At 37.3% G+C, this 13,557-nt stretch overlaps 1 protein-coding gene across 5 annotated transcripts in view; it reads right to left on the bottom strand.

Annotated features, from left to right (window-relative positions):
• The window catches only part of LOC145670524 (uncharacterized), a 341,846-nt gene that overhangs the window by 273,245 nt on the left and 55,044 nt on the right, over positions 1-13,557 (bottom strand). For 3 of the 5 annotated variants that reach the window (XR_014128327.1, XR_014128328.1, XM_081739299.1), the window contains exon 1: positions 10,517-10,710. The exons of the other annotated variants lie outside the window; for them this stretch is intronic. The gene's annotated coding sequence lies outside the window, so the exon portion shown is untranslated. Of the gene's footprint in view, positions 1-10,516; positions 10,711-13,557 lie in introns of those variants that run through there. 5 annotated transcript variants of the gene reach the window in all.

Raw genomic sequence — 13,557 nt, 5'->3', positions numbered from 1 at the left:
GGCTCCCCTAAATGTTTCGTGGTCCTTCCAGACCTCAATACAAAATGCAATTATTAATTCAAAAAGCACAATTTAGATATTTGTAAGAGAATTTTTAATGACTTGGCCCTCCTAACATATTCATACTCCCCCAAACCTCTGTGTGTGGGGACACCGGAGTCTAGTGGTTAGAGCGTCGGCCTCACATCCGCATGGTCCCGGGTTCGATTCCCGGTTGGTGCTCCCCGATTTTCGGCTTTCACCCAGCGTTGTGAGCCAAACTGGGGAGTCACATGAATAAAAGACGTGATGGCCACTAGGTCTATAAAGCTCCCGATAGGCCTGTTAGAGGCAAGACGACAGAGCGCGCTGATTACGTGCTCGCTGCTAGACTGGCCGTAGTTCAGACGGTCGCTAACAGATGGTGTTGGAGCGGCTTAGGTCCTTGTTTGCTTTGGTTTATGGTACTGTATGTGGCAGATATACGGTAATCGCAAAAGCGATAAAAGATTGGACTTTAGAAATGTAGGTGTGGAGAAGAATAGAGGATTACCTGGATGGAACGTAAAACGAACAAGGAAGTGTTAGTAATGAAGAAAGAACAATTTATGATGTAACTGAAAAGAGAAAGAAAACTTGGTTAAGGCATTGGCAGGGCAAGAACTGTATGATAAGGCATGTCATAAAAGGTACGGTTCCAGGAAAAAAGGGAGGGAATGAACGAGGTTACTTTGATAAAAGCATTAAAATAGGAAATTTCTACGTGAAGGCGAAGAAATTAGCTGAAGGCCGTGGTGGATGAGAGCCTTTGTTTGGAACAAGAAATTTGTGGTGCTACAACGATATGTTGTATATTTTTACTTGTAACAATTATTAACTTGTAATTTGGCTATAATGTGTTTTAAATATTTTAATTATATACTAGGCAGATTCTGCTAAAAGAAGAAGAAAAAGAAAAAGAAATAATATGGTTATAATGTTATTATATAAAAAGATTATTATAATATTTTTTATGTAATCTAATCTCGAAGTCGTCGTCATAACAACAGGAAATAAAACAGAATTATTAATTGTGTAGAAAGACAGACATCTTAGAAATTTGTGTAAAAAGTAAACTGTACACTTCTCCATTATATTTATTAAATCAAGTTTATAAAAGGTAATTGGTGTGTTTCAATGGGTCAATATTTAGAGGATTCAAGAACCATAATAATATCGTTATAGTGCATATGATGGGGAATTTGTTGAAAGATTAGAAGACTAAACTCCATAACACGAATATCAGAAGTGTTTAAGCCGATCAACTGGAAATCTGAAATTGGAGCATGCAGGCTACTGTATTGTTATGTGTTATCCTTCATCACTGCTGTTGATATGCTTGGATGGACTTCATTATCACTTTGTATGAGACAGCTCCCCAGTTGTGCTCATTATGTTGAATCCTACCTATGCGACTAACATCTTCTGGTTTTTCCCAATGGTGCTGGCCATATTTCACGCTCTTTGACTTTGGTAATAATGCAGGAACGGATTATGGTAATAATGCCAATGTAGCAAGTACTAAGCAGCTAGGGTGGAACGTTACTGGTATAAATTTAACACATTTTTTTGTGAATTACTTAGTACTTGCTGCATACACTATTTAGTACATCGTAAGGGGCGTAGTGGAGTATTTGCTAAGGTATCCATGTATTAACTAAATGGTCTGGGTTAGTGTCAACCAGGAGAGGAGACGGGACGAGAAATAAGAATTTATTGTCTCGTCTCGTCTCTAGAATTTTCTTTTCTCGTTTAGCAATGTACAAAATTGATGCTCTGTTTTTTTTTCTTCTAATTTAATATAGAAGTTATCAAAATCCTTGAGTGTCAAGAGACGAGGAATCCATGAAAGGTGTGATATAACAACATTTGAACCATATTTATTATTGGCTAATATTCTGTCATAACTTTTGCATCTTTAATCGTTGATAAATGCTCTTCGTCGTATTTTCAGCGACCGTCGAAGAGAACAGACGTGTCTTGGATTAGCTCTGAGTAATCAGTGTTTCCATCCCAATGGGCATTACAATTCAGCAGTGGCGTGCTGCTATAGGCAGGTTCAGTGCAGCATTCGGAATGAAAGTTTCGAAGGAAGAACTTGTAACAACGGAGAAATATAGAAGTGGGAAGGCGATCTGCCTAGCAATTGTGCTGATAGCGCTGTTGATAGGTAACATTGAAACAAATCCAGGGCCAGTGAGCAAAGCTCTTGAACAAAAAATAGAAGACATCCTTCAAAAGTTAAACAGCATGGAACCGAACGTGAACAAGATTGGATTAATTGATGCAAAAATTGACAAATTACAGTCGAAGTTTGATGACCTTTCAAAGGAAGTGAAAGATCTAGAAGCAAAAGTGGCCCACTTGCAGGACGAGAACAGTGACTTGCGACAGAAAATTGATGAACTTGAAATGAAGTGTGACTATAACGAAAATCAGAGCAAGAGAAACAATCTTATCTTCCGAAATGTGCAGGTCAAAAGTGAAGGCTTGCGACCATCATGGAAAGACTGTGAGGCGGCTGTGAAAGATATTATAGAAAAAAAGTTGGGGATTAACATAGAACATGATGACATAGAACGTGCACATCTCTTAGGTAGGTGGCGTAACCAGTCGGATATAGTTGTGAAATTTCTGCGGTACAAAAAGAAAGCAGAAATTTTGGAAGCGAAACCCAAGTTGCAGGGATCCCGTGTGTATATTCATGAGCAGTTTTCAGAAAAAGTGCTTGCTGAAAGACGATTATTGTCTGAAAAACTACAAGAGGCAAGGAAGGAAGGAAGGTACGCAGTGTTAGTGTTTAATAAACTGAAGATTGAAGGGGATATCTATCGTGCTGACACAACAAGTAACACAGTGTTTAAAATTTTCCGTGAAAGTCGTAACAGTGATGAAAATAATAAGAGAAGTGAATTTGGTGCTAGTGCTAGTGTTTCTAATAATTCTGTGGTGTGTACCAGTAATGAAGATAAAGGCGAGAGTGTGGATAGAGAAAAAGTGCGTGTGGTTAGCAATACTGAAAACAGCTTTCAAGAGAAATCCAAAGGCGGAAAACACGGAAGGTGGATGACCCCTCGGGGACAAAAGGAAGGCAGTGTTAGGCGGGGCAGGGAAACAACAGGACCCTCGCACTAGGGGTGCAGCTCAAGCGCCAAAATAAATGGCCGGGAAAATTGCCATCAGAGACAACAGAAGCCAACATTTCCAGTAAGTAACTATTCCTTTGGTAGAATCAGTGACCCATCAAAATCAAAACATCAAAACCAAACATTTTCTTTGTGCTTTCAAAATGTCAATGGCCTGCGTACTAAAGCCAGTTGTTTTCATAATGCTGTTTTATCTAACTCTTATGACTTTATTAGCTTGGTAGAAACTTCTTTAACGACAAATTATTCTGACTCAGAATTCTTTGATGATAGGTATGTGGTCTGGAGACAAGACAGAAATATTGAACTACAAAAAAAGACTAAGGGTGGGGGAGTATTGTTTGCTGCGCTTACAAAATATAATATTCAAAAAGTAAATAGCTGGGAAACTAACTTTGAAAGTGTAATTGTCAAACTGGTTTTGGACTCAATTACCGTGTATATTTGTACTGTTTACATAGAGCCTGATTCACCACTTCATATATATGAACAGTTTTTTGAATTTGTAGAATCAAATTGTCCTGTGGGTTGCACAATTCTTTGTATAGGGGATCTGAATCTACGACAAATAACTAGTTCAAATTTCGATTTAATGACGTCATCAGCTAAATGTAAAAGTCTTGACAATTTTATGTCCCTCTTTAATTTGATTTCAATTAATAATATTCCTAATAGCAATGGCCGAACCTTAGATCTTGTTCTCACAAATCTCTCAAAAGTAACAGTTCAAAGAGAATGCGATCCACTGGTAATAGAAGATAAACATCATCCTCCCCTTCTTATTCAGTTTACAGCATTGTATTCAACCAAACTTAAAACAGTGCCTAACACAGTAGGTTATAATTTTAGGAAAGCAGATTTTGAAAAACTTTACCGAAACCTATTAGCTGTGGATTGGGGGATGCTGCAGAATATTAAGGATGTCAATCACGCTGTCGATCTATTTTATGAAGTATTGTATCAAATATTTGATGATTGCATTCCCCGTAAAAGAGCAACTAATAAAATCTACCCTACATGGTTTACCCCGAATATTATTAATAAAATTAAACGTAAAACTTATCATCGTAAAAAAAGTCGTCTCAGTGTAGGTAACACTAAGTACCATGAAGAGCAATTTCGTCAACTGCGTAGAGAAATTAAAGCAGAAATAACTGCTGCTTATAAAGAGTTTTTAAGCAGCACAGAAGATAAATTGAAGAATGATCCGAAATTATTATGGTCCTTCATTAAAAATAAATCGCGTCACTTGTCTTCTGATCGCATACAGTACAATGGTCACGACCTTACTGATGATAGGGACATAGCTAAAGCATTCGGGCAACATTTTAGTTCAGTCTATGGCTCCTCAAGAGCGGACTATGACGTATCGAGCATGTCTCTAAATGATCGTTCCAGTGCTCTTCTTGATATATTTTCACTACCTCTCATATCTGAAAAAGAAATAAAAGAAGCAGTAAGGAAGTTGAAATCGAAAACAGCAAGTGGCCCAGATATGATCCCAACGTACATTGTGAAAGGCTGTTCAGATATATTCTTACAACCTCTGAATATTATATTTAATTTATCTATAAAAACATGTACCTTTCCTGAAAAATGGAAGGAGTCAGTTGTGTGTCCAATACCCAAAACAAACTCAGCTAGCAACATCGAACAGTTCCGACCAATTTCTATCTTATCTGCGTTTGCCAAGGTGTATGAATATATACTGCATAAGCGAATAATGGATCATGTTAAACCTGCATTATCTGTCAGTCAGCATGGATTTCTGAAGGGCAGATCTACTGTATCAAATCTAGCACTAATAGCAGACTACATTTCGAAGGAACTTGACAAGCAAGGACAAGTAGATGTCATATATACTGATTTTTCTAAAGCATTTGACGTCATTGACCATGACATTCTGTTAAACAAACTGGCATCCTTTAACTTCTCGAAATCAACTCTGCAATATTTTGCTTCCTACCTTCAAAATCGTAAACAAACTGTATTGTATCGTAATCATAAATCTCAAATCTTCCATGCAACATCTGGAGTCCCTCAAGGCTCGAATCTGGGACCTCTACTTTTCATTTTGGCGGTAAATGATCTTCCTGAGTGCTTTCAGTTTTCTAAAAATCTACTCTTTGCTGATGACCTTAAAATATTCAACAGAATTGAAACAATTCAGGACTGTTTAGAACTTCAGAGTGACTTACAAAATCTTGAAATTTGGTGTAAAAACAATAAATTTAAGTTAAATGTTCGTAAATGCAGTTATTTAACATTCACTAGAAAAGAAAAATATATTCAATATAATTATTCAATATTAGGGGAAAAACTGAAAAAGCTTGATTTTATAAGGGATTTGGGAGTTATTTTTGACTCAAAATTAACCTTTATTCAACACATTGAAACTATTTGCAAAGAAGCCTACAAAAATCTTGGATATATTTATCGAGTCAGTAAAGATTTTCAAAATGATCAAACTTTAATTGTACTGTATTATGCATACGTCAGGTCAAAATTAGAATATTGTAGTAATATATGGAACCCTAATATACAGAAATACTCATTCTTGATTGAGCGTACTCAAAATAAGTTTCTAAGGCTTCTTACCCTTAAGAAAACAAAATTCTATCCAAAATTTGAAAGCTACATTAACCTTGTTGAAAATTTTAATTTTGAAACATTAGAACTCAGGAGAAGAAATATTGATTTATTGTTTCTACACAAACTCTTTCATGGCAAAATAGACTGTCCTGATCTTAACGAAAAAATATGTATCCAAGTACCATCTATTAAATTGCGCACTGCTTCGAAAAATACATTTTTTTGTATGACGGCGAAAACAAACGTTTTAAGCAGATCACCTATATGGAGAGTTAGTGCAACCTACAACACGTTAGTTAAAGAAAATTTCAACCTGGATGTACTGGCAATGGATGTAAGTAGTTTTAAGAAGTCTATTAATTTTGTAAGACAAATGTAATTATGACCAATAGCTTTATTAACCTATATAATCTGTATAGCGATATACTATGTAACACTGTAATTAGGCCTGTGCCTGTTGTGTTATATGTCAATAAATCAAATCAAATCAAAATTTGTAAAATAATTTTATCAGCTTGTAGTCTTTATCCTGTGAATCTAGCATAAATCTAGTTAGTATGTGAATATATACTAGATCTATAACTCGGACGAACTAAAGCCTGTGATAAACATCTTGGCATTTCAGTTAAACGAATAAAACGCAAGCTCTGAAGCGACGTTGCCGAGTGAGAAAGGGGCGTGGCTAAGCAGCCGAACTACAGCGCAATCAGGTGGCAGAGAATGAATGTGTACAAAATAAACGTGACAATACCGCAGCCCTCTCATTTGCTAGCAGCATTTAAAGGGAACTTGGAGCGCCGCCTTCAAATGCCAAGATGTTTGTCACGCCGCGTAGTGTTGCCCACCAGACAAGAAATTTCTCTTCTCGTGGACAACAATTCTTACTATCTTCAATGGTGTTTCTGCTTACTAACCTGGAGAAGACTCGTGATATCTGACGCTCTCTATTCTCATTCAGGCTTGCCCTGATTAAGAGTCTTCATCTCGGCGAAATTAAAATACCGCTAATTTTACAGTAATTGTGTGATATCTTCAAATAGATAAAAGATAATTGAAATATGGAACAAGAGCGCCCTACACAATATTATTTTGCGTCAGGTACCGTTATCACAAGTCACCTAGTGGCTTTCCGTTTTCAGCTGTTTAGAAACGCGAAAATAAATGCCGATTTTCAAAATGGCTCGAAATCGAAAGCAGATAAGTGAGTCATGATAACGGTACCTCATGCAAAATAATATTGTCTAGGGCGCTCTTTTTCCACATTTCGATTATCTTTTATCTATTTGAAGATATCACATAATTACTGTAAAATTAGCGGTATTTTAATTTCTCCAGGATGAAGACTCAACCTCATTCATGCTCGAGCCATGGCTCACAACCTCGACTGAAACACTTGATACCTGAGGAGCTGTAAATAGTCTTTTTTCAAATATCCGTTCCTTGCTTTATTTCCGATCTGAAGTTCTCCAATATATTAACGAGATCCAAAAATGTCTCAATCTAAGAATACAACTTCCTATCACACTTTTATTCAATTTGAGAGCAAATTCAGTGCAATTGATACTTGGAGACTCAACCTGAACCACAATACCACAAATGAAATAGAACAGAGTAAAGAATGATAAATGACAGTGGGATCATGTTGTAGAAGAAGAATACCTGAAGATGAAACACGTCAAGAACCATCGACTACGCAAGCCGAATTGAAGCGTTCCATCAATGAAGTTCTACATGAAATGAGACAACAAAGGTTTGGTCGAATTTCCTAGATAAACCACTGGGCGTAACAGCCCTTTGTGGGCCTGAGCCGCTCCAACGCCATCTGTTAGTGACCGGCTCAACTAACGACTAACACGTGGTCAGCGCACTGCGTCGCCGTCTCTAACAAACCTATCAGGAGCTTTACAGACCTAATTTCCCAGATACGAAACCTAAATGATAGATTTGGATTCCAATGTTCCGCTGCTGATTTCGTCCAACAGCGATCAGACGAAAGTGAAGAAAGACTGAAAGTACAGGTATATGTTGTTCTTATTTGGGATTATTCTCTCCTAATACCCTCAGCGGTCTCAAATTATACCAAATGAAATGAAATCAAATCGTTAAGTTTTACGTTCCACGGTTATGCCGGTTAGGCTAAAGGAGACGGTAATGATGAGTAATGAATGAAATGGTGGAATGAAGAAAGTGGGAGGAAACGGGAGAACCCCGAGAAAACCCACAAACACGGTGTTTGTCCACCACAAAGTCCACACGGCGCGAGCTGGGATCAAACAAGTTATACCAATGCTACCAAACAAACAGCTGGAATTTTCCCCACAACGCATCCTGAAATAATATACATCTTCCATGAAACATATGAGTTTGGGGACTGGACTTCAAAATTTTGATTACATTGGTTATATCTGTCGCATCATATAAATGATCCTTCAGTAGAATGAAAGCTGATAACAACCGTTCTTGTGTTCCACTATGAAGCAGAAAAGACCAACAAATCTGATTACGCTGTCCGTCGTGCATGAAATAGCATCGATTTCGAATTTAAGGATATAATTGAAACTTTCGCAGCTACAAAAGGTTAGGTTAGGTTAGGATTTAGATTTCTGGTCTTTCAGCATCTAAGGCTTTTAGCCCTACACGTTTGAGGGATGACGTCCCTCAGCGAATACACTATCCGGAGAAAGGGAAGGAAGAAAGGATTCGGGGAGGAAGAAAGCGGCTTGGGACCTATAAGTTAGGTACTACCCCGGCATTTGCCTGGTGTGAATGAGGAAAACCCAGGAAAACCTCATTCAGGGTGGCTGGTCTGAAAAAGCGTGTTCACTTTTTCGACCGAGTGCCCCCACCGGGAATCGAACCTGGGACCGCTCGCACCGAAGGCGACAGCGTTAGCGACTACACTACGCGGGGCCACCAGCTACAAAAGCAAGGAAGATTTAATTCTGAATGTTAATACAAGAACAGGCTACTGAGATATTATTACAGTAGTTAGAATATTATCTTATATAACAACTAACTCGTATACTAAACAGTCAGTTATACAGATCATTCTGCACATATATCCCATAATAATAATAATAATAATAATAATAATAATAATAATAATAATAATAATAAAGTTAAAATGCAAGAAATAAAAAAATATAGGCCTACACAAATACTAATACTACTCACAATCTGACTAGTAATCTCCACACGTGATGGGTGGTAATGGGAAATAAGAATTCCGGCAAATAGTAGGAATGGGCGCTTAAGGTGGTTTAAAGGGACAAGTTTTGCCGATAGATGTCACTACAGTCCTCGTATCTCTCTCATGTATTTTTTACCTTTCACGAAAATTAACGATTTCTTTTACCAAATTTTTAGAGAAGGAACTTCATAACTTGTCAAATGCAATAATCCGTGCCGATTTTGTATTTCGAATTTTCTTCATTGTTGAAATGGCTTAATTGTTGAAATTGGATATCCAAATCTTTAACAATCCACTGTTTCAACAATGAAGAAAATTCGAAATAAAAAATCGGCACAGATTGTTGCTTTAGATGGGTTATGAAGTTCCTTCTCTAAAAATTTGAAGTCTGTGGTTTGAAATTTGTAAGAGAAATCGTGAATTTTCGTGAAAGGTAAAAAATATAAGAGTGAGATACGAAGACTGTCAGATACGAGTGAGATACGAGTGACATCTATCGGCAAAACTTATTCTTTTAAACCAACCTTAAATTGCTTTCGCAAGCTGATCTTGATTAACTTTACTTGCCTCGGGTGGGCTTATAGCGATTCCGCTCGATGGGTAGCACTAAGTAGAGTTTAAGTCAGGTGATCTTGGAGGCCATATACTCTTTTAAATTTTACAGTCAGATCAGAGAAGCTGCTGATGAATTATGGGTTCAGTTACGTGTACAGGAAGACATTTCTAATATTTGCTATGACAGAATGAGTCTCCGACAGTTTCTCTGTAACTCGCAGTTGACTACACATTCTGTTGAGATATTTGTGTTTATAACTTCCTCTAGTGATATTAAAATTTGAATAATTAAATGTTCCAATATTCCAACAATTGTATTTCAAAGATTCGAATAGCGAAAATAATTGAATAGTTATTCTAACAAAGAGCATTCAAACACGTATCATTTCATATCCTATCATTGAGTAGATATCGTGATTATTTCAGGGGTTTTCCTGGAGCTACGAAATTTCGTCCCTCTCTTAGAGCACAGTAGTGTATGCAAAGACGAATTACCAGGTGCCATTTCTACAAAATATTACGCAAAATATAAAAAAAATACCATATTAACATGTGGAATTAAAAAGAAGATCCCGAATATCCTGAAGAGATATGATCTTACATCGTTTCAATTCAGGGTACATCATTTCAATTCTGAATCCAGTAGCCAGATTAGAGAATTTGGTCTCTAATGCTTGGTAACCAATGACAACTTTGCAACCGGAAATTTCGTGGCTTGGCTTGACTCCTCCCCTTTGATGACATCCTCTGTACGTCACTGCCGGAGCATATCTCCAATTGTGCTCAAAGTAGGTTACCAGGTTTTTTTTGCAAGTACTACTTAACACCCACCCCTCGTACTGCAAATCCCTTTCCCTGTTGAAATCGCTACTGGTTACAATTATTCACGCCGCGGAATACAAATATAGTGAATGCATGGGTTAAGGGATGCATAAGCCTGGTAGAACATAATGATAAAATGTAATGTGGGGTGAAACGAAAACAAAAAGGTGCAATACATTGAAAGTGAACGTACCTGGTATTTTCCAAAAGGACTATCCAATCCAGTTCGTCCAGTTCAGATAAAAACCCTGCTAAACACTTCCTTTCACTTTTCTAAAACTCGTTCCAAAAAGAATTCTCTTCCTCACTAGATATTTTTTTTCTGTTTCGCTACAAGTAGATAGATATTTGGCGCCAGGTTGAATAACCCCAAAACTTGGTGGTGAAGTGTCTTTTCGGAAACGATGGCAAAGAGAAGGCTTCACAGAGGGGGTTAGTGGGGAGGTTGGGAGAGGCAAAGGAAATGGTCAAAAAGGAGGGAGATTGTTATTCTCCTTGAAAGCAAGTCTGGAATTTCTTGGAAAACATGCTCTGCCTCCCTCCCTACCCGTTTCCTCCTTGAAGAGGTCAGTGATGCCCAGAGACTTTGACAAACAGGCCATGATCTCACCCCCGTCCCTCATAGACCCAGTTATTCATCATTACGTTTGGCCAGTGGACATGTGAAATACCTTTTGTATTTTCTTTTCTCTCTCTCTGATCCAAATTGTGTAACTCATTTTCACTCCCCCCCTCCCTAGAACTATTTTTCACATCGGGAACTCAATTTTTACCCATTTTTCCCATCAATGTGACTTCTTCCCTTCATCCCCCCCTCCTCGTGGCAATCGAACCAATTTTCCAAATAGAACACAACAGGAACAAACAGTTCACTCCACTTATTTTTTTCATTTTTGTTTCCCAAGTTCATTGACCTACTATTGTGAAAGAGAAAAAGCCCAACAACAGAATATTGTTTGGGAAACCAAAAAGAAATAGGCCTACCTATGTGAATAAGCTTTTTTACTAAGTAACCATATAACATTTACTGTTGCTTAGCATTTTGTTTCTATTTTCTAAACGAAGAATTCAAACGTAGACAAACGATTAAAATTACGATAGTCTGTGACAAAACAACATCAAAAGTGGAAAAAATGAAAAATCTAAATAATAAAATAGTTTTTTTAAAAAAAATGAATAGAAAGAAATAAAAGCAGTGTTCGAAGTGGAAAAAGAAAACGCAGAGGTGGTATTGACTCGATATATCGGCTATCTAAATGTTGAAATACAGCTAGGGTATGTTGCCTACAAGGTTGCATTTCTATTTATGATACATAATGACTGAAAACCATTGGAGAGCTTCTCTGTAGTTACGGGGGGGAGCGACATGGAGAAGCTTTGTTCCTCCGTCGACAACTTTCTGAAGAAAATAAAAAAAAAAAAATACCCCCCTAATGTTGAATTACAGAGAACTATACACGAAAATGCTCACAAACCGAATGAGGATATTAACAATTTCTTGTGAGAAAACTCCCGGAATACCCACTCGACTGTGAGTTGTTCCAAACCTCAGAAGGTCCTCCCATACAGCGGACAACCCCTAAATCCGCCCATGCTCAACACACGGCATTTATATGCATTAAGGCAAGAAGACACACACACACATACAGTGTTTCTTCCAAACATGGTTTTGGGGGGGCACTGACCTCCCGGAGGAGACCAAAATAATACGTCTATAACATATTAATAAATAGAATAGTACAAGCAGTGCTTCCCGTACTACTAAGTGTGCTTCCCCCCCGGAACATTTCTTCTGATAGAAACGCTGCATACATATATAAGAAATTGAATATGGCACATTAAAAACAATTGAATGGCAGAAAACAATTGAATATGGCACATTAAAATATAAACTAGGTGAACTTCTTTGAAGACATCTCATTTTAAAAACAAAAACTAGGAAAAGACAAAAGTGTTGGTGTTGTCAACTTAGAAACTTTTCCTACATAAGAGATAAACTCTTTTTTACGTATAAAGGTATTCGTCAATTACTGAGGATAAAAATGGATTTATTAAAGGTATTTAGCATCTACTTTCAGTGACGGTATGTCTTGATCATTAAAAAACCAGGGACGGTATGGCATACCACCGCATATAGTCTCACTTGGACCACTGGAAAAGTGTAGAAAATTCCACAGTATAATGAGGAGTAAAAAGAGCACAAGTTATCGATGGTGATTTGGAAACTATAAGTTGATGGGTGTTAAAGGGGGAAACTGTACATCGAGAAACGCGTAAGAAACATTTGCAGACTCTAATAAAGCGAAAAAATTCCAGTAGTCTCAGGATCTGCAGATGGGCGGAATTCTTTAATAATAATAATAATAATAATAATAATAATAATAATAATAATAATAATAATAATAATAATAATAATAATAATAATAATAATAATAATAATAATAATAATATTTATCAATGCTGAAAAAACTCAATTCATCACACAATACAGTCCACAGAAGGAGGCGAGAAAAGTACGAGACGAGGTGAGAGTAGAAATAATTCTTCGAGGATCAAGACGAGATGAGAAATTTATGCCATCCTCGAAGAACTGTTTCACATTTCATCTTGTAAATTTTGAGGTCTTCTTTAGTAAATTCATGCCTTGGTTCGTAACCCTTACGTAGAGAGAGTATTTACTTAGTGCATGCCTGTACTATAATATCTTTTATACATATATTTAATTAGCAAATTACCTATTCTTCGCACGGGGAGATACATTTCACTTTGGACACAAATTACTGTATTTGGATTTAAATTGCATCGGAAGTGTCACTGTTCAGCTCAGTGACCCCCGAAAACTATAACTTCCGCACTAATATGGGTTATTTTCGATCACCGATATAATATTTCCCCCTTCCTCTTGTAAGCTTCACCATCAAAGTAAAATGATTTAAAAAAAACACCCGAGGCTCGAACCTCATCAATGTTGAAAATTTGATCAAGACTTATGAAGTCATAACCATGCCAGTCACTTTAATTTTTAAATATGTAGATCTCTATTTATTTCACTATAAAACTTGATATCCTGCAGGGAATGCAACCCAGAGTTGGCGTGGGTCAATGAAAACTTGACCCACGACCCACGGCCCACCACCCACCGTGACCCACGACCCACCACCCACGCTGACCCACTCTGACCCACCACCCACGGTGACCCACTCTGACGCATCACCCACCATGAACCACTCTCAT

This window comes from Thermobia domestica, chromosome 14 (genome assembly GCF_964235325.1).
Source record: "Thermobia domestica chromosome 14, izTheDome1.hap1.1, whole genome shotgun sequence".
Taxonomy (NCBI): domain Eukaryota; kingdom Metazoa; phylum Arthropoda; class Insecta; order Zygentoma; family Lepismatidae; genus Thermobia; species Thermobia domestica.
This window is presented reverse-complemented; position numbering and strand designations above follow the sequence as displayed.